Genomic DNA, 18,541 nt, shown 5'->3' with positions numbered 1-18,541 from the left:
GTTCTTCCACATTTGGTGCATAAATGTTTACAATTGTTAGGTCTTCTTGGTGGATAGACCCCTTCTTCATCTCTTGATACAGGCTTTATTTTAAAGTCTAGAAAGTTTGATATAAATATGGCTACTCTGGCTTTCTTTTGTTGACCATTAGCGTGATAGATGGTTCTCCATCCCCTTACTTTCAATCTGAAGGTGTCTTTAGGTCTACAGTGGGTCTCTTATAAACAGCATATAGATGGATCTTGTTTTCTTACCCATTCTGTTACCCTATGTCTTTTTATTGGAGCACTGAGTCCATTGACGTTTAGAGTGAGTACTGAAAGATATGAATTTATTGCCATTATGTTGCTTGTAGAGTTGGAGTTTCTGGTGGTATTCTCTGGTCTTTCTAATCTTTGTTGCTTTGGTATCTATCTATCTATCTATCTATCTATCTATCTCTTCTCCCCTCGGAGAGTCCCCCTTAAAATTTCTTGCAGGGCTGGTTTAGTGGTCACAAACTCCTTTAATTTTTGTTTTCCGGGAAAACTTTTTATCTTTCCTTCTATTTTGAATGACAGCCTTGCTGGATAAAGAATTCTTGGCTGCATATTTTTCTGATTCAGCACATTGAATATATCCTGCCACTCCTTTCTTGCCTGCCAAGTTTCTGTGGATAGGTCTGCTGCAAACTTGATCTGTCTTCCCTTGTAGGTTAAGAACTTTTTTTCCCTTGCTGCTTTCATGATTCTCTCCTTGCCTGAGTATTTTGTGAATTTGACTATGATATGCCTGTTGATGGTTGGTTTTTGTTGAATCTAATGGGAGTCCTCTGTGCTTCCTGGATTTTGATGTCTGTGTCTTTCCCCAGGTTAGGAAAGTTTTCCACTATGATTTGCTCATATAACACTTTTACCCCTATTTCTCTCTCTTCCTCTCTCTTCTGGGACCCCTATGGTTCTGATGTTGTTCCTTTTTAATGAGTCACTGGTTTCTCTAATTCTTAAATCATGCTCTCTTGCCTTAATCTCCCTCTTTTTTTCTGCTTCATTATTCTCCATAAGTTTGTCCTCTATATCACTGATTCTCTGTTCTGCCTCATCCATCCTTGCCACCACGGCATCCATTCGAGATTGCAGCTCAGTTATAGCATTTTTTATTTAATTCTGACTAGTTTTTACTTCTTTCATCTCTGCAGAAAGGAATTCTAATCTATTTTCAACACCAGCTAGTATTCTTATTATCGTGATTCTAAATTCTTGTTCAGACATCTTGCTTGTATCTGTGTTGGTTAAGTCCCTGGCTGTATTTCTTCCTGCTCTTTCTTTTGGGGTTAATTCCTTTGTTTTGTCATTTTGAATGGAGAAAAGGAATAAATGAGGTATAAAAAATTAAAAATTTTTAAAAAAATATTAAAGTTAAAAAATTAAAAACAAACACACAAAATAAAATAAATGATGCTAGATCCTAGGTGTGTTTTGGTCTGGGTGTTGAAAGTGGCTTGATAGATTAGAGAAAAAAGGGGGAAAAAAGAAAAAAAAAGGAAATCGTTTGAAAATTTGAAAAAATGAATACACTGAAGTAGACTAAAATGAAATGATGGAAGCAAAATAGACTTTTAAAAAATTTATACAAAAGTAAAACATGGTAAAAAAAACAAAGAAAAATATTTTTAATAAAAATTGAAAATAAATTGAATTTTTTCTCTTTCTGTATTCAAGAAAAAGAAACAAAAAAGAGAAAAAGAAGAAAGAAAGAAAGAAAATTGAATAGTTGGACCAGCTAACAGACTGAAATACAACTGAAATTACTTTGTTTCCCCTAGAAGTCAAACTATAAAGTGCTTTATAGTCCATAAACTAAGCAGGCGGTGAGACTTGTGTTCTTGAAGAGTGAGGTTGGCCCAGTTGGGCGGGGCTTAGTGTAATGGCTCCGTTCTCCACTAGATGGCACTGCTAGCCTACTGGGGTGAATTGTTGTGGCGCTTGTAGGTGCATATGCACATGCGTGGCAGTGGTGAAATGGTGTCACCCAGCTACCCAGTCTCTAGTTTCAGAACTCTGTTCTCCCTGATCGGCAATCACGCACCCATCCATCTTCGGCTTCTGTCCACTCCCTGCTTCCACACTGTCTGTGACCACGCCTCAGGCAGCACCTCCCTCCTGAGTTTTGTCTCAGATGTGGCTGACTTCCCCGGCCCCCCATTTCTGAGGCACTGCGGCTTTGACCTGCTCTGCCCCCTGTGGAGGATCTCACCAAGCAATGGCCCGGTGCCTGCCGCACTCAGGAACACTTGTGGGACCATGATGCTGCTGATGCCCAGAGACTGCAGCCAGGTGCCAGCCCACCCCAGAAAAAGTTCGCGAGATAGTGTAGCAGCAGCACCTCAGGGATTATGGAAAATCACAACACACATCTGGCACCAGGCTTAACCCCCAATAATCTTGTTCCAGCACCAGCGAATGTGGCCATTCTCTGGGGTCTGCTGGGCCCAGGTGGCCTCACAGCCTCTACCAAATGTCCTTCCAGCAGTGGAACCGCTTCTCCCTGTGTGGCCCAAGAACCTCCCGGACCCCACTCTGCTCCTGGGGATTCGCCCTTTCCACCAGAGCACTGCCAGGTATCGAGCTGCGAAGTTTCAGACTCTGCGTTCCCCCTGATTACAGTCTTAATGGAATTTAAACCCTCTCCTTTCTCCTTTGTCCTTTTTGCCTTTTTAGTTCAGTCCCTGTGGCTGTTTCCAATTTTCCGCTTTCTCTCCAGCTGCTTTTGGGGATGGGTGCTTTTCCCATATTCTCCCCCAGTCTCCATCCTCTCTCTGCATGCAAAAGCGGCTCCCCACCCTCTGTGCCTTCTCTCTCCCCAAGTTCACCTCTCCATGCCACATACCTGCTGAATTCTGTGGTTCAGGTTGTGTAGATTGTTGTTAATTGTCAGATCAGTTTTCTAGGTGTGCAGGATGGTTTAGTGTATGGTATGGCTGTATTTCATTGACGGGAGACACACAAAAAACTTCTGTACTGTTCCACCATCTTGGCTCCTTCCCTCTACACTAAAATATTTTGGAGAGATGTTCTTCACTTGCTCCTTTATTTATCCTCTGTCTACGTCCCTGCCACCATGTTCTCCCCCCCTCCCCCCCCCCCCCCCCCGTAGATTCTTTGCCTATTCATTTTGTGGTCAAATTCTTCTTGGATTAGCTGTTTTCACAAGGATGGGGTTGGGGAGAAGCCAAGGTATTTGTACTGTCTCATGGGGAAGACAGGTACTTGTGCCTAAGGCTGCCAACCTCTTTTTTGCTGAGCTGATCAAGAGCTTCAGCTTTGGGGCTGTTACCTCCCCCAGACCCCTTTTCTGTTCCCCATGTTAGCCAATGTAGTGGTTTGCTGCTGTATGCAGTCTCTTATCTCTCTGAGCACCGTGTCTCCTTCCACTCTACTGTATCAAATGTGATTGTTTTGTTGTCCCCCCACCCCTGCCTCTGCTCCTAGGTGGGCCATCGACCTGTATGGGTTTGTCCTGTTCTGCCCCTGCCTTGAAGGTCTCCCTGGATGGCCTGGTGTTCTCTGCCCTTATCAGTCTTTCTAATTTATTTTAGAGTTTGGAGTTACAGGTTTTCCCTCTAACTCCACTTAATCAAAGATAGGGAGTTGCTGTTTCTTATTTGCTTTGCTGCTTTTGGTGGGTTTGGGGACGAGGCAGAAAGGAAATGATGAGGAGTCTTTTCTCATATGTTCTTCTGATGCGAGAACTCCCAAGAGCAAACACTTAAGAAGAAGAAATGAAAATTTGGACCTTCCAATCCGTCCCTGATTATAAAATGAAGGCAAAATTAAATACATGTAAATTTCTTGGATGCCTGGCTGACTTGGTTGAATGTCCGACTTTTGATTGCAGCTCAGGTCATGAACTCATGGTTGTGGGATTTAGCCCCATGTTGTGCTCAGCACAGCACAAAGCCTGCTTGGGATTCTCTCTCTCCCTTGCTCTCTGCCCTTCCCCAGCTTGTGTGCATGCTTTCTCTCAAAATAAATAAATAAACTTAAAAAAATAAATACACATAAATTTCTGAATTTAGCTCAAAATCTGTACAGGAGTACATACCTCTCCCATACATACTTCAGTTTATTATAGTAAAAATATATGAAATGCTCCAATGCCTTTAAAACTAAATTTCAAGTGTATTATATAGTTCATATTTTAAGTCAAACTATGCCAAACATTGCTTCTGAATGTGGAGAAAATCCAGCCATCTCCATAATGTGGTAGCAAATAGTTGCCTTATAGGAAGGCAGAAAAACCACTTTATATAAAGGAACAATTGGTGTAAAATACTTGGCTAACTGTTGCTCCCATTTGAAATCAACATTGGGGTTTTCTCTCTGCCTCATCTTCTCAAATCATATCACAAACCTGTCCAGGTTGGATCTCTCTGGGGAAATGGAGATCTCCAACAGGACTGGGTCCTTAGAGGGTAACTGGGCCTCTTTCACCTGGTGCTGTGTTGGGCCCTTGCAGGGTCTGTGTCCACTTGCCTGTGATTTGGGCCTCTCTGGAGCATTATGACCTGGAAGGGTCCAGACTTCTTTATGAGGATACTGGAGGCTCATAATCCTTGAAGTCATGATCACCCAGGGCTCTCAGCCTTGGTGTTTTCCAACTGATCCTCTAAAGCCAGTTCACCAGGTCATCTGGCCTGTCTCCACTGGGCTTGGTGTTCTCCACCTCTCCCTACAGGCTACTGCTATCCTAAGGGCAGTCTTCACAGTCTTCCCTGGCCTAACTAAAACCTGGCTCCCTCCCTTGTTGACCCCCCAGTGTCCCTTGCCTAAGCCTGTAAAAGCCTGTAAAAACTTCTGCCTGTAAAAGCCTTCCATTTTTGTGTAGCTCCCTAGAATTCCTTTCTGACTGCTAGATGGGATGCTGTCCTATTCATGAATTGTTGAATAAAGCCAATTAGATTTTCAAATTTACTCAGGTGTTTAAAACAGCCTAAGCTGAGATTGGAGTGTCTCGATGTTGCAGCCTCCTCCCTGCAATTTTGCCCTGATGTCCCTTTGAAATTCTCACTGTTTGGGCTCAGTACCCTCCCATGAGTGTATATCATGAGGATATTTCTCATCACTACCCTGGAAGCTCTGGATCTATGGCTCTTGGCTTCTGCTGTAGGTACAGGAGATTTCCAGAGCCTACTCTACTGTGAAGGGTTATCCCTGCACTTCCCCTGGATGCCCACAGCACATCATTTGCCCCCAGGCCCATATGGCCCTGATCTCTGGGCATAGTTCTGTTTATGCAAGTGTCTTTCCCACCCACTGGAAGTTCCTCTCCTAAAAGGGGGTCTTACTCATCTGTGTCCCATTGTCAAAGTTAGAGTCATGCCCTTGATCAGCTCTAGGTCTGTTTTAAGAATAAACACAAGACTGGAAGGCAGGCAGGCAGAGAAACAATCTCTGCTCTCCTCTGCTGTGCATCATGTCCCTGCCCCCACCTGGAAGTCTTTCTCTGTCTGCCAGTTCCACAGGGCACTTCTTTCCTCCTCCTTCCTTTCTCTGTAGCCCTCAACCACCAGGCCAAGTCCTCCTGGGCCTGCTTCCTGTTCTTTTTTCTGCTTAGATTAGGGGAGGTAGCTGGAGGCCTGAGCGACTGGTGGCCAGTAGAGGGCAGGCATCCTCCCATTTGGGCAAATTGTCCTTTCCCAGTGCCTGGCAAGCCAGGGAGGCACAGGTGAGATTAAGTAAGTGTGTGCTGCCTGCCTAAATAACCCAGAAAACCGCCAGAGGATTAGCAGAACGGAGTCGCCGGAGCCAAACGCAGACGAGAGGCCCACGGAAGAGGGTAGGAAGGGCGGCGAGGCGGTGCGCGCTCCACGAACTAGCGGGAGGGAGCCGGGGCGGAGGGGCGGCTCGCCGGCCAAGCAGAGCCCCCGAGTCTGGCTTGCAAAAGCGGAGGGGCCTGACGGACTGTGTTCCCACAACAAGTGCCACTTAGCGTCTGGGAGGTCATAAGTTAACAGCTCTGCTCGGAAAGCGGGAAGGCTGGAGGACAAAGGGAGGGAGAGCTGCTGAGCCCCCTGACAACAGAGCTCAGTTTGGTGGGGAACAAAGGCGCTCGCCAGCGCCATCTCCCCCGCCCATCCCCCAGCCAAAATCCCAAAGAGAACCGGTTCCTGCCAGGGAACTTGCTCGCTCCGCGCAAACACCCAACTCTGTGCTTCTGCGGAGCCAAACCTCCGGCAGCGGATCTGACTCCCTCCCGCTGCCACAGGGCCCCTCCTGAAGTGGATCACCTAAGGAGAAGCGATCTAAGCCTGCCCCTCCTGCCCCCGTGCAACTTGCCTACCCACCCCAGCTAATACGCCAGATCCCCAGCATCACAAGCCTGGCAGGGTGCAAGTAGCCCAGACGAGCCACACCACCCCACAGTGAATCCCGCCCCTAGGAGAAGGGAAGAGAAGGCACACACCAGTCTGACTGTGGCCCCAGCGGTGGGCTGGGAGCAGACATCAGGTCTGACTGCGGCCCCGCCCACCAACTCCAGTTATACACCACAGCACAGGGGAAGTGCCCTGCAGGTCCTCACCACGCCAGGGACTATCCAAAATGACCAAGCGGAAGAACTCCCCTCAGAAGAATCTCCAGGAAATAACAGCTAATGAGCTGATCAAAAAGGATTTAAATAATATAACAGAAAGTGAATTTAGAATAATAGTCATAAAATTAATCGCTGGGCTTGAAAACAGTATAGAGGACAGCAGAGAATCTCTTGCTACAGAGATCAAGGGACTAAGGAGCAGTCACGAGGAGCTGAAAAACGCTTTAAACGAAATGCATAACAAAATGGAAACCACCACGGCTCGGCTTGAAGAGGCAGAGGAGAGAATAGGTGAACTAGAAGATAAAGTTATGGAAAAAGAGGAAGCTGAGAAAAAGAGAGATAAAAAAATCCAGGAGTATGAGGGGAAAATTAGAGAACTAAGTGATACACTAAAAAGAAATAATATACGCATAATTGGTATCCCAGAGGAGGAAGAGAGAGGGAAAGGTGCTGAAGGGGTACTTGAAGAAATCATAGCTGAGAACTTCCCTGAACTGGGGAAGGAAAAAGGCATTGAAATCCAAGAGGCACAGAGAACTCCCTTCAGACGTAACTTGAATCGATCTTCTGCACGACATATCATAGTGAAACTGGCAAAATACAAGGATAAAGAGAAAATTCTGAAAGCAGCAAGGGGTAAACGTGCCCTCACATATAAAGGGAGACCTATAAGACTCGTGACTGATCTCTCTTTTGAAACTTGGCAGGCCAGAAAGAATTGGCACGAGATTTTCAGGGTGCTAGACAGAAAAAATATGCAGCCGAGAATCCTTTATCCAGCAAGTCTGTCATTTAGAATAGAAGGAGAGATAAAGGTCTTCCCAAACAAACAAAAACTGAAGGAATTTGTCACCACTAAACCAGCCCTACAAGAGATCCTAAGGGGGACCCTGTGAGACAAAGTCCCAGAGACATCACTACAAGCATAAAACATACAGACATCACAATGACTCTAAACCCGTATCTTTCTATAATAACACTGAATGTAAATGGATTAAATGCGCCAACCAAAAGACATAGGGTATCAGAATGGATAAAAAAACAAGACCCATCTATTTGCTGTCTACAAGAGACTCATTTTAGACCTGAGGACACCTTCAGATTGAGAGTGAGGGGATGGAGAACTATTTATCATGCTACTGGAAGCCAAAAGAAAGCTGGAGTAGCCATACTTATATCAGACAAACTAGACTTTAAATTAAAGGCTGTAACAAGAGATGAAGAAGGACATTATATAATAGTTACAGGGTCTATCCATCAGGAAGAGCTAACAATTATAAATGTCTATGCGCCAAATACCAGAGCCCCCAGATATATAAAACAATTACTCATAAACATAAGCAACCTTATTGATAAGAATGTGGTAATTGCAGGGGACTTTAACACCCCACTTACAGAAATGGATAGATCATCTAGACACACGGTCAATAAAGAAACAAGGGCGCTGAATGAGACATTGGATCAGATGGACTTGACAGATATATTTAGAACTCTGCATCCCAAAGCAACAGAATATACTTTCTTCTCGAGTGCACATGGAACATTCTCCAAGATAGATCATATACTGGGTCACAAAACAGCCCTTCATAAGTTTACAAGAATTGAAATTATACCATGCTTACTTTCAGACCACAATGCTATGAAGCTTGAAATCAACCACAGAAAAAAGTCTGGAAAACCTCCAAAAGCATGGAGGTTAAAGAACACCCTATTAACGAATGAGTGGGTCAACCAGGCAATTAGAGAAGAAATTAAAAAATATATGGAAACAAACGAAAATGAAAATACAACAATCCAAACGCTTTGGGACGCAGCAAAGGCAGTCCTGAGAGGAAAATACATTGCAATCCAGGCCTATCTCAAGAAACAAGAAAAATCCCAAATACAAAATCTAACAGCACACCTAAAGGAACTAGAAGCAGAACAGCAAAGGCAGCCTAAACCCAGCAGAAGAAGAGAAATAATAAAGATCAGAGCAGAAATAAACAATATAGAATCTAAAAAAACTGTAGAGCAGATCAACGAAACCAAGAGTTGGTTTTTTGAAAAAATAAACAAAATTGACAAACCTCTAGCCAGGCTTCTCTTTTTTTTTAATTTTTTTTTTCAACGTTTATTTATTTTTGGGACAGAGAGAGACAGAGCATGAACGGGGGAGGGGCCGAGAGAGAGGGAGACACAGAATCGGAAACAGGCTCCAGGCTCTGAGCCATCAGCCCAGAGCCCGACGCGGGGCTCAAACTCACGGACCGCGAGATCGTGACCTGGCTGAAGTCGGACGCTTAACCGACTGCGCCACCCAGGCGCCCCAAGCCAGGCTTCTCAAAAAGAAAAGGGAGATGACCCAAATAGATAAAATCATGAATGAAAATGGAATTATTACAACCAATCCCTCAGAGATACAAACAATTATCAGGGAATACTATGAAAAATTATATGCCAACAAATTGGACAACCTGGAAGAAATGGACAAATTCCTGAACACCCACACTCTTCCAAAACTCAATCAGGAGGAAATAGAAAGCTTGAACAGACCCATAACCAGCGAAGAAATTGAATCGGTTATCAAAAATCTCCCAACAAATAAGAGTCCAGGACCAGATGGCTTCCCAGGGGAGTTCTACCAGACGTTTAAAGCAGAGATAATACCTATCCTTCTCAAGCTATTCCAAGAAATAGAAAGGGAAGGAAAACTTCCAGACTCATTCTATGAAGCCAGTATTACTTTGATTCCTAAACCAGACAGAGACCCAGTAAAAAAAGAGAACTACAGGCCAATATCCCTGATGAATATGGATGCAAAAACTCTCAATAAGATACTAGCAAATCGAATTCAACGGCATATAAAAAGAATTATTCACCATGATCAAGTGGGATTCATTCCTGGGATGCAGGGCTGGTTCAACATTCGCAAATCAATCAACGTGATACATCACATTAACAAAAAAAAAGAGAAGAACCATATGATCCTGTCAATCGATGCAGAAAAGGCCTTTGACAAAATCCAGCACCCTTTCTTAATAAAAACCCTTGAGAAAGTCGGGATAGAAAGAACATACTTAAAGATCATAAAAGCCATTTATGAAAAGCCCACAGCTAACATCATCCTCAACGGGGAAAAACTGAGAGCTTTCTCCCTGAGATCAGGAACACGACAGGGATGCCCACTCTCACCGCTGTTGTTTAACATAGTGCTGGAAGTTCTAGCATCAGCAATCAGACAACAAAAGGAAATCAAAGGCATCAAAATTGGCAAAGATGAAGTCAAGCTTTCGCTTTTTGCAGATGACATGATATTATACATGGAAAATCCGATAGACTCCACCAAAAGTCTGCTAGAACTGATACAGGAATTCAGCAAAGTTGCAGGATACAAAATCAATGTACAGAAATCAGTTGCATTCTTATACACTAACAATGAAGCAACAGAAAGACAAATAAAGAAACTGATCCCATTCACAATTGCACCAAGAAGCATAAAATACCTAGGAATAAATCTAACCAAAGATGTAAAGGATCTGTATGCTGAAAACTATAGAAAGCTTATGAAGGTAATTGAAGAAGATTTAAAGAAATGGAAAGACATTCCCTGCTCATGGATTGGAAGAATAAATATTGTCAAAATGTCAATACTACCCAAAGCTATCTACACATTCAATGCAATCCCAATCAAAATTGCACCAGCATTCTTCTCGAAACTAGAACAAGCCATCCTAAAATTCATATGGAACCACAAAAGGCCCCGAATAGCCAAAGGAATTTTGAAGAAGAAGACCAAAGCAGGAGGCATCACAATCCCAGACTTTAGCCTCTACTACAAAGCTGTCATCATCAAGACAGCATGGTATTGGCACAAAAACAGACACATAGACCAATGGAATAGAATAGAAACCCCAGAACTAGACCCACAAACGTATGGCCAACTCATCTTTGACAAAGCAGGAAAGAACATCCAATGGAAAAAAGACAGCCTCTTTAACAAATGGTGCTGGGAGAACTGGACAGCAACATGCAGAAGGTTGAAACTAGACCACTTTCTCACACCATTCACAAAAATAAACTCAAAATGGATAAAGGACCTGAATGTGAGACAGGAAACCATCAAAACCTTAGAGGAGAAAGCAGGAAAAGACCTCTCTGACCTCAGCCGTAGCAATCTCTTACTCGACACATCCCCAAAGGCAAGGGAATTAAAAGCAAAAGTGAATTACTGGGACCTTATGAAGATAAAAAGCTTCTGCACAGCAAAGGAAACAACCAACAAAACTAAAAGGCAACCAACGGAATGGGAAAAGATATTCGCAAATGACATATCGGACAAAGGGCTAGTATCCAAAATCTATAAAGAGCTCACCAAACTCCACACCCGAAAAACAAATAACCCAGTGAAGAAATGGGCAGAAAACATGAATAGACACTTCTCTAAAGAAGACATCCGGATGGCCAACAGGCACATGAAAAGATGTTCAGCGTCGCTCCTTATCAGGGAAATACAAATCAAAACCACACTCAGGTATCACCTCACGCCAGTCAGAGTGGCCAAAATGAACAAATCAGGAGACTATAGATGCTGGAGAGGATGTGGAGAAACGGGAACCCTCTTGCACTGTTGGTGGGAATGCAAATTGGTGCAGCCGCTCTGGAAAGCAGTGTGGAGGTTCCTCAGAAAATTAAAAATAGACCTACCCTATGACCCAGCAATAGCACTGCTAGGAATTTATCCAAGGGATACAGGAGTACTGATGCATAGGGCCACTTGTACCCCAATGTGCATAGCAGCACTCTCAACAATAGCCAAATTATGGCAAGAGCCTAAATGCCCATCAACTGATGAATGGATAAAGAAATTGTGGTTTATATACACAATGGAATACTACGTGGCAATGAGAAAAAATGAAATATGGCCTTTTGTAGCAACGTGGATGGAACTGGAGAGTGTGATGCTAAGTGAAATAAGCCATACAGAGAAAGACAGATACCATATGGTTTCACTCTTATGTGGATCCTGAGAAACTTAACAGGAACCCATGGGGGAGGGGAAGGAAAAAAAAAAAAGAGGTTAGAATGGGAGAGAGCCAAAGCATAAGAGACTGTTAAAAACTGAGAACAAACTGAGGGTTGATGGGGGTTGGGAGGGAGGAGTGGGTGAGTGATGGGTATTGAGGAGGGCACCTTTTGGGATGAGCACTGGGTGTTGTATGGAAACCAATTTGACAATAAATTTCATATATTAAAAAAAAAGTCTGAAAAAAAAATAAAACAACGTCTGTAAGAAGAGATAAAGAAAGACACTGTATAATAATAAAGGTAATCCAACAAGAAGATATAACAATTGTAAATATATATACACCCAACATGAAAGCACTCAAATACATAAAACAGTTAATAACAAACATAGAGGAACTTATCCATAATAGTATAGGACTTTAACATCCTATCCAAACAGAAAATCAACAAGGAAAGAGTAGCTTTGAATGACACACTGGACTAGATGGATTTAACAGATATATTCAGAACATTCTATCCTAAAACAGCAGAATACACATTCTTTTCAAGTGCACATGGAACTTTCTCAAAAATATATCACATATTAGGCCACAAACCAAGCCTCAACAAATTCAAAAAGACTGAAGTCATACCATGCATCCACCAAGCTATGAAACTAGAAATCAACCACAAGAAAAAAATCTGGGAAGACCACAAATACATGGAGGTTAAATAACATGCTTCTAAACAATGAATGGGTCAACCAAGAAATAAAAGAACAAAAAGTACATGAAAACAAACAAAAACAAAACACAAGGGTACAAAACCTTTGGGATGCAGCAAAAGCAGTTCTAAGAGTGAAGTTTATAGCAATACAGGCTTACCACAAGAAGAAGAAATATCTCAAATAAACAACCTAACTTTACACCTAAAGGATCTAGAAAAAGAATAACAAACAAAACCCCAAACCAGAAGAAGGAATGAAATAATAAAGATTAGAGCAGAAATAAATGATATAGAAACTAAAAAACAATAGATCAATGAAACCAGGAGTTTTTTCTTTGAAAAGATCAACCAAATTGATAAACCTATAGCCAGACTCAGTAAAGAGAGAGAGAGAGAAAGAGAGAAAGAAATGACTCAAATAAACAAAATCACAAATGAAAGAGGAAAAATAACAACAAACACCACAGAAATACAAGCAATCGTAAGAGAATATTATGAAAAACTATATGGCAACAAATTAGACAACCTTGAAGAAATGGATAAATTCCTAGAAACATATAACCTACCAAAACTGAAGCAGGAAGAAATAGAAAATTTGAACAGGAGGATTATCAGCAAGGAGATTGAATCAGTAATCAAAAAACTCACAAACAACAGTCCAGGACCAGATAGCTTCCCAGGTGAATTCTACCAAACATTTATTTTTTTAAAGTTTTTATTTATTTATTTTGAGAAAGAGAGGGAGAGAGAGAAAGAGGAGAAAGCAGGTGAGGGACAAAGAGAGAGAAAGAATCCCAAGCAGGCTCCAGAGCTGTCAGCACAGACTCTATGGAGGGCTCAAACTCACAAACCATGAGATCATGACCTGAGCCAAAACAAAGAGTCAGACGCTTAACCAACTGAACCACCCAGGCACCCCTATCAAATATTTAAAGAAGAATTAATACCTACCCTATTCAAACTATTCCAAAAATAGAAGAAGAAGGAAAACTTCCAAATTCACTCTATGAGGCCAACATCACCCTGATACCAAAACCAGATAAAGACACCACACACACACACACACACACACACAAGAGAGAGAGAAAGAGAACTACATACAGGCTAATATCTCTGATGAACATAGATGCAAAAATCCTCAACAAAATACTAGCAAACAGAATCCAACAATACTCTAAAAAAATCATTCACCACATCAAGTGGGATTTATTCCCAGAAAGCAAGGGTGGTTCAATATTTGCAAATCAATCAACATGACATATCATATCAGTAAAAGAAAAGATAAAAACCATACGATCATTTCAATAAATGCAGAAAAAGGATTTAACAAAGTACAACAACCATTCATGATAAAAAAAAAAAACCCTCCACAGTGTAGGTTTAGAGGAAACATGCCTCAACATAAAAAAAGCCATATATGAAAAACCCACAGCTAACATCATACTCAGTGAGAAAAAACTGAGAGCTTTCCTCCTAAGGTCAGGAACAAGGTCTCACGACTATTATTCAACATAGTACAGTAAGTTCTAGGGAAAGCAATTAGACAACAAAAGAAATAAAAGGTATCCAAATTGGTAAGGAAGAAATAAAACTTTCACTGTTTGTAGATGACATGATATTATATATAGAAAACCCAAGGACTCCACCAAAAAACTAGAACTGATAAATGAATTCTCAGTAAAATCACAGGATACAAAATCAATGTGCAGAAACCTGTTGCATTTCTATACACTAATAATGAAGCAGCAGAGAGAGATTAGGAAAACAATTCCATTTACAATTGCATCAAAAATAAGATACCTAAGAATAAATCCAACTAAAGAGGTAAAAGACCTTTACTCCAAAAACTATAAAACACTGATGAAAGAAGCTAAAGACAACACAAAGAAATGAAAAGACACTGCGTGTTCATGAACTGAAAGAACATTGTTAAAATGTCTTTACTACACACTTAATGCAACCTCTATCAAAATACCAACAGCATTTTTCACAAAACTAGAACCAAAACATCCTAAAATTTAATGGAATCACAAAAGACTCCAAATAGCCAAAGCAAATTTGAAAAAGAAAAGCAAAGCTGGAGGGCATCTGGGTGGCTCAGTCAACTAGGCGTCCAACTCTTGATCTTGGCTCAGGTCATGATCTCGTGGTTCACGGGTTCAAGCCACACATTGGGCTCTGCACTGACAGTGCAGGACCTGCTTGTGATTCTGTCTCTCCTTCTCTCTGCCCCTCCCTTGCTAGTTCTCTCTCTCTCTCTCTCTCTCTCTCTCTTTCAAAATAAAAATAAATAAACTTTGAAAGAAAGAAAAGAAAAGAAAAGAAAAGAAAAGAAAAGAAAAAAGAAAAGAAAAGAAAAGCTGGAGATATCACAATTCCAGACCTCAAGTTATATTACAAAGCTGTAGTAATGAAAACAGTATGGTACTGGCATAAAAATAGACATACAGATCAATAGAACAAAAGAACATAATAGAAAACCCAGAAATGAACCCACAATTATATGGTCAATTAATCTTTGATGAGGCAAGAAAGAATATCCAATGGGAAAAAGACAGTCTCTTCAATAAATGATGTTGGGAAAACTGGTCAGCTACATGCAAAAGAATGAAACTAGAACACTTTCTTACACCATACACAAAGATAAATTCAAAATGTATTAAAGACCTAAACGTGAGACCTGACACCATTAAAATCCTAGAAGAGAGCACAGGCAGTAATGTCTCTGACATGGGACGTAGCAACACTTCTAGATATGTCTCCCAAAGCAAGGAAAATTAAAGCTAAAATAAACTATTGAGACTACATGACCTTTCCATCCTCACCACAGCCTCAGGATCTCCATGGTACCTTCTTCCCTACCCCAATACAATCCAGCACCTGTCCCTTCCCCACCCTGATCCAATCTCCTTCAGCTGCTCTCCACATCAACCTCTCAACTGTGCCTCTGGATTCCCTGGTTCATGGGAAACAAATCTCTGCATTCTCAGCCTCTTCAATGCATTTCCCTCCACCCCTGCCTGAACCACAACATGGAACTCCTCTAATGCCCCTTCTTCCCTGTGTCTTCTCAAGCTAGGCTTTCCCATCCCCCAACATCCATGGATTCCCAGGCCTAGAGAGGGATGTGCATTCTCCCTGATCCCCAGAGGTAAAAGCCTCTTCCCTTTAAGACCCATAGCACATGGCTCCACCATCTTCCCACACTCCTACTGTGGCTCTTGCTTCCCCCCAACAAAGGGCATACACAGGGCCTGGACTCTGGGTTCCCTGATTTTCTGTCCTCATCAGGCTCTGCTTTAATCCTGGAGGACTCTACTGTTCACTCTCATATTAATCCTTCCCTAGGGGCATCTAGGTGGCTCAGTCAGTTAAGTGTCTGACTCTTGATCTTGGCTTAGGTCATGATCTTACGGTTCAGTTAGTGAAATTCAGCCCTGCATTGGGCTCTGCACTGACAGCACGAAGCCTGCTTGGGATTCCCTCTCTCTGTCCTCCCCATCTCCCCTCCCCTTCCCCTTCCCCCACTCATACACATGTGCACATGCATTCTCTCTCTCAAAATTAAACATGAAAAAAATCCCTCCCTGATCACCCCTTCCCATCCTACACTTATCTTAATGCATCTAAATTCTGATTTCTGTGCTCACTTCGGCAGCATGTATACTAAAATTGGAACAATACAGAGAAGATTAGCATGGCCCCTGTGCAAGAATGACATGTAAATTCATGAAGCTTTCCAAATTTTATGCAGCTCTCCAGCAAACTGCCACCCTTTGTGGATTAACTTAGAGGAAACAATGTGAGTCAAAGCACAACGTGCAACACTGAATAATGAAATTGTGACATTTCATTAGAAAAACAAATAAATAAATAAATAATTCTGATTTCACACTCATATGCCCTTACTCACTTCCATATTCCCAGATCCCAGCACAGGCCTAGGTCACCAGTAGACACTCTTATATTTCATGAATGAATGAATGAATGAATGAATGACCACAGGGAGGAGCAAGGCAGAGAGGGATGGACACAGGTTTCTCCCACCATCTTGCTGCTCCAGCCAGACTCCCTTCCATAGCTGGACTGTTAGCTGAATGTAGGGCCTATGCTACTTTCTCTTGTCATCAGCCACATAGGCAGCCTCACCAACTTCCACTACCCATCCAGCAGGAACTCCCAAATTCCACTCTGACCTGGGGTGAGATGGGAGGCTATGATCAGCCCAGGGCAGTAAAAGGCAGAATTATCTAGAGACTGGACCTTCCCCAGCCCATCCCCATGCCAGGCCCTGAGGAGCCTTGGCCCCACCCAGAACAGGGCAGAGAAGGCTTTAGTGCAAACAGGTGAGCTGCCCTGCAGATAAGATTCTCCTTCTTTCCTATTACTAGATTTGTCACACTCAGTGACTCCAGTTTCAGCCACAGAGTCTGCTCTGAAGAAATGACTCCACCAGTCTAAACTGGGTACGTGATTACCAGTCTGAGGGCCAGCCTTGAACTAGGCATTCCTCCTTGCCCCATCCCTTGTGCCTGCAGGAAATCTTGGGGAAAGGACAAGGTACTTGGTGCTAAGGTGGCCTCTAAAGTTTAATAGGAAAAAGCAGATTATTTCCCCCCCTCTTCTGAGGTTGATGTACAATTCTGCCCTCACCTTAATCCCTGGGAAGCAACATGGGGCACAGAAGAGGGCTTACAGTGACATCAGCAACATAGTCCAGCATAGTCCAGTACAATATCCCTCACTGATATCTATGACTAACCAACAACTTGACATCCATCCACAGATGAAAATGCCTTTATGGGAGTTGTGGGGTCCAGCACCACATGCCAGGAGACCCAAGAGGAGTCTCAAACACTCATGTGTCAAGTAACAGACCTCAGTCCCACCTGTAACCCTGAAATGGCCCATGAATCAGCTCTAGCCCCAGTCAGCCATGGTTCAAGAGACCTTGGAGAGCACTGTCTTAGACAATCACTCTTAGAGAAGAGAGCCTTTATAGAAGTCCAGGTTTCCAGAGAACTTCCAGCACATAGTTGCAGCAAAAAGTGTGTGTGTGTGCACATCAAAGAAGGTAAGAGGTATAATTTGACTTTGCCCACATCACCTGTCCCCCAAGCAGCATGACTCAGGGCCAAGAAATCACCTTCTCAGCCCATGACTTCTCTAGCAGGGGGAAAGTGAGGGCATGCAAGTGAGCACCTGGCTTCCCAGGCTATGCAGAAATCTGGAAAACAGGCTTATTTCTCTGTTGCCCCATTCAGGGTACTGAGTTGTGTGCTGCATGACTGGGGCTGGGAGGAGCAAGTAGGACTCTTGGAGGGCATTAAAGGAACATGGATTCTATTAACTATATCATAAATTCTAATCAAAGGGCATAGAGTGGACTTACCACCACATTTACACTGACAGGAGCTCGATTTCCTCAGGAAATCCCATCAGGGAGGCATCACCCTGGCTGTGGTACAACTTGGAAACATGTCCACACTGACAGCAGCTGGGTTTCCTCAGGACCCTCTGTGGGAAGAGAAGGAAGTGGCTGGGAATCAATGTACCAGAGTTATAATCCAAAACAAAGATTTTCCTTCAGAAAACATCATCAATAGCCACTACTAAAATGACCCTGATCTATTGGGCAGCCATGGAACTTGAAATGTTGCCTACCCCAGTTCATTAACAATGAGCTCTGCATGTTTGTATATTTGAGAGCTGGTGTGTTTGAGGTTGGCTGGAGAGCTAAATCACCCTCATGAAAGAGACAGGACCCTGACCCCAGTCATCCTGCAGATGAAAGAGCTGATCAACATTACCAATGTCACTCTGTTTGATGCTTTCAGTGGCTTCCAGGCCCTTCTCCTCCATGGTGTTTCCAAATTCCTTCAGCTTATCCAGGATGTGTCCACAAGGTGTTGGAGAGATCTGGGGCTGCCCAGGCTAGGGCTGGGCCTTCCAAAACCATTGACAGAACCACCAGCAGGACTGGAGGCAATAAGATGAGCCTCATGGCAGTGCCAGAGGGGCACTCTGGATCAGTCGTAGGACAGCATGGGTGAGCCTGTACACTTTACAGCTACCTTCTTCCCAGAAGACTCTTCAAGTTGAACATATTGCACATTTGTCTGGGAAGATAAAGGTATTAAATTACTGTCATGCTATTAGCAGGAGCAAGACTGCACTTATTCTTCTTGTGGCCAGACTCCTCCCATCCTTCCATTCCAAAGATGTCTTCCTCTGCATCCCCTGGGGTGAGATT

The 18,541-nt window shown here is 42.8% G+C and overlaps 1 protein-coding gene and 1 non-coding gene across 2 annotated transcripts in view; both read left to right on the top strand.

The window, feature by feature from the left end:
• Window positions 1-5,802: 5,802 nt before the first annotated feature.
• MCC (MCC regulator of WNT signaling pathway) overlaps window positions 5,803-18,541 on the top strand; it is a 470,733-nt gene continuing 457,994 nt past the window's right edge. The window contains exon 1 of the mRNA XM_047878946.1: window positions 5,803-5,817. The gene's annotated coding sequence lies outside the window, so the exon portion shown is untranslated. The remainder of the gene's footprint in view (window positions 5,818-18,541) is intronic.
• On the top strand, window positions 15,931-16,037 carry LOC125146962 (U6 spliceosomal RNA). Its single transcript, XR_007144942.1, has one exon. It is a non-coding gene; the product is annotated as a U6 spliceosomal RNA (small nuclear RNA).

The sequence above is a fragment of the Prionailurus viverrinus genome, chromosome A1 (genome assembly GCF_022837055.1).
Source record: "Prionailurus viverrinus isolate Anna chromosome A1, UM_Priviv_1.0, whole genome shotgun sequence".
Lineage (NCBI taxonomy): Eukaryota > Metazoa > Chordata > Mammalia > Carnivora > Felidae > Prionailurus > Prionailurus viverrinus.
The sequence above is the reverse complement of the archived record's forward strand: the minus strand, read 5'-3'. Positions and strand labels throughout refer to the sequence as shown.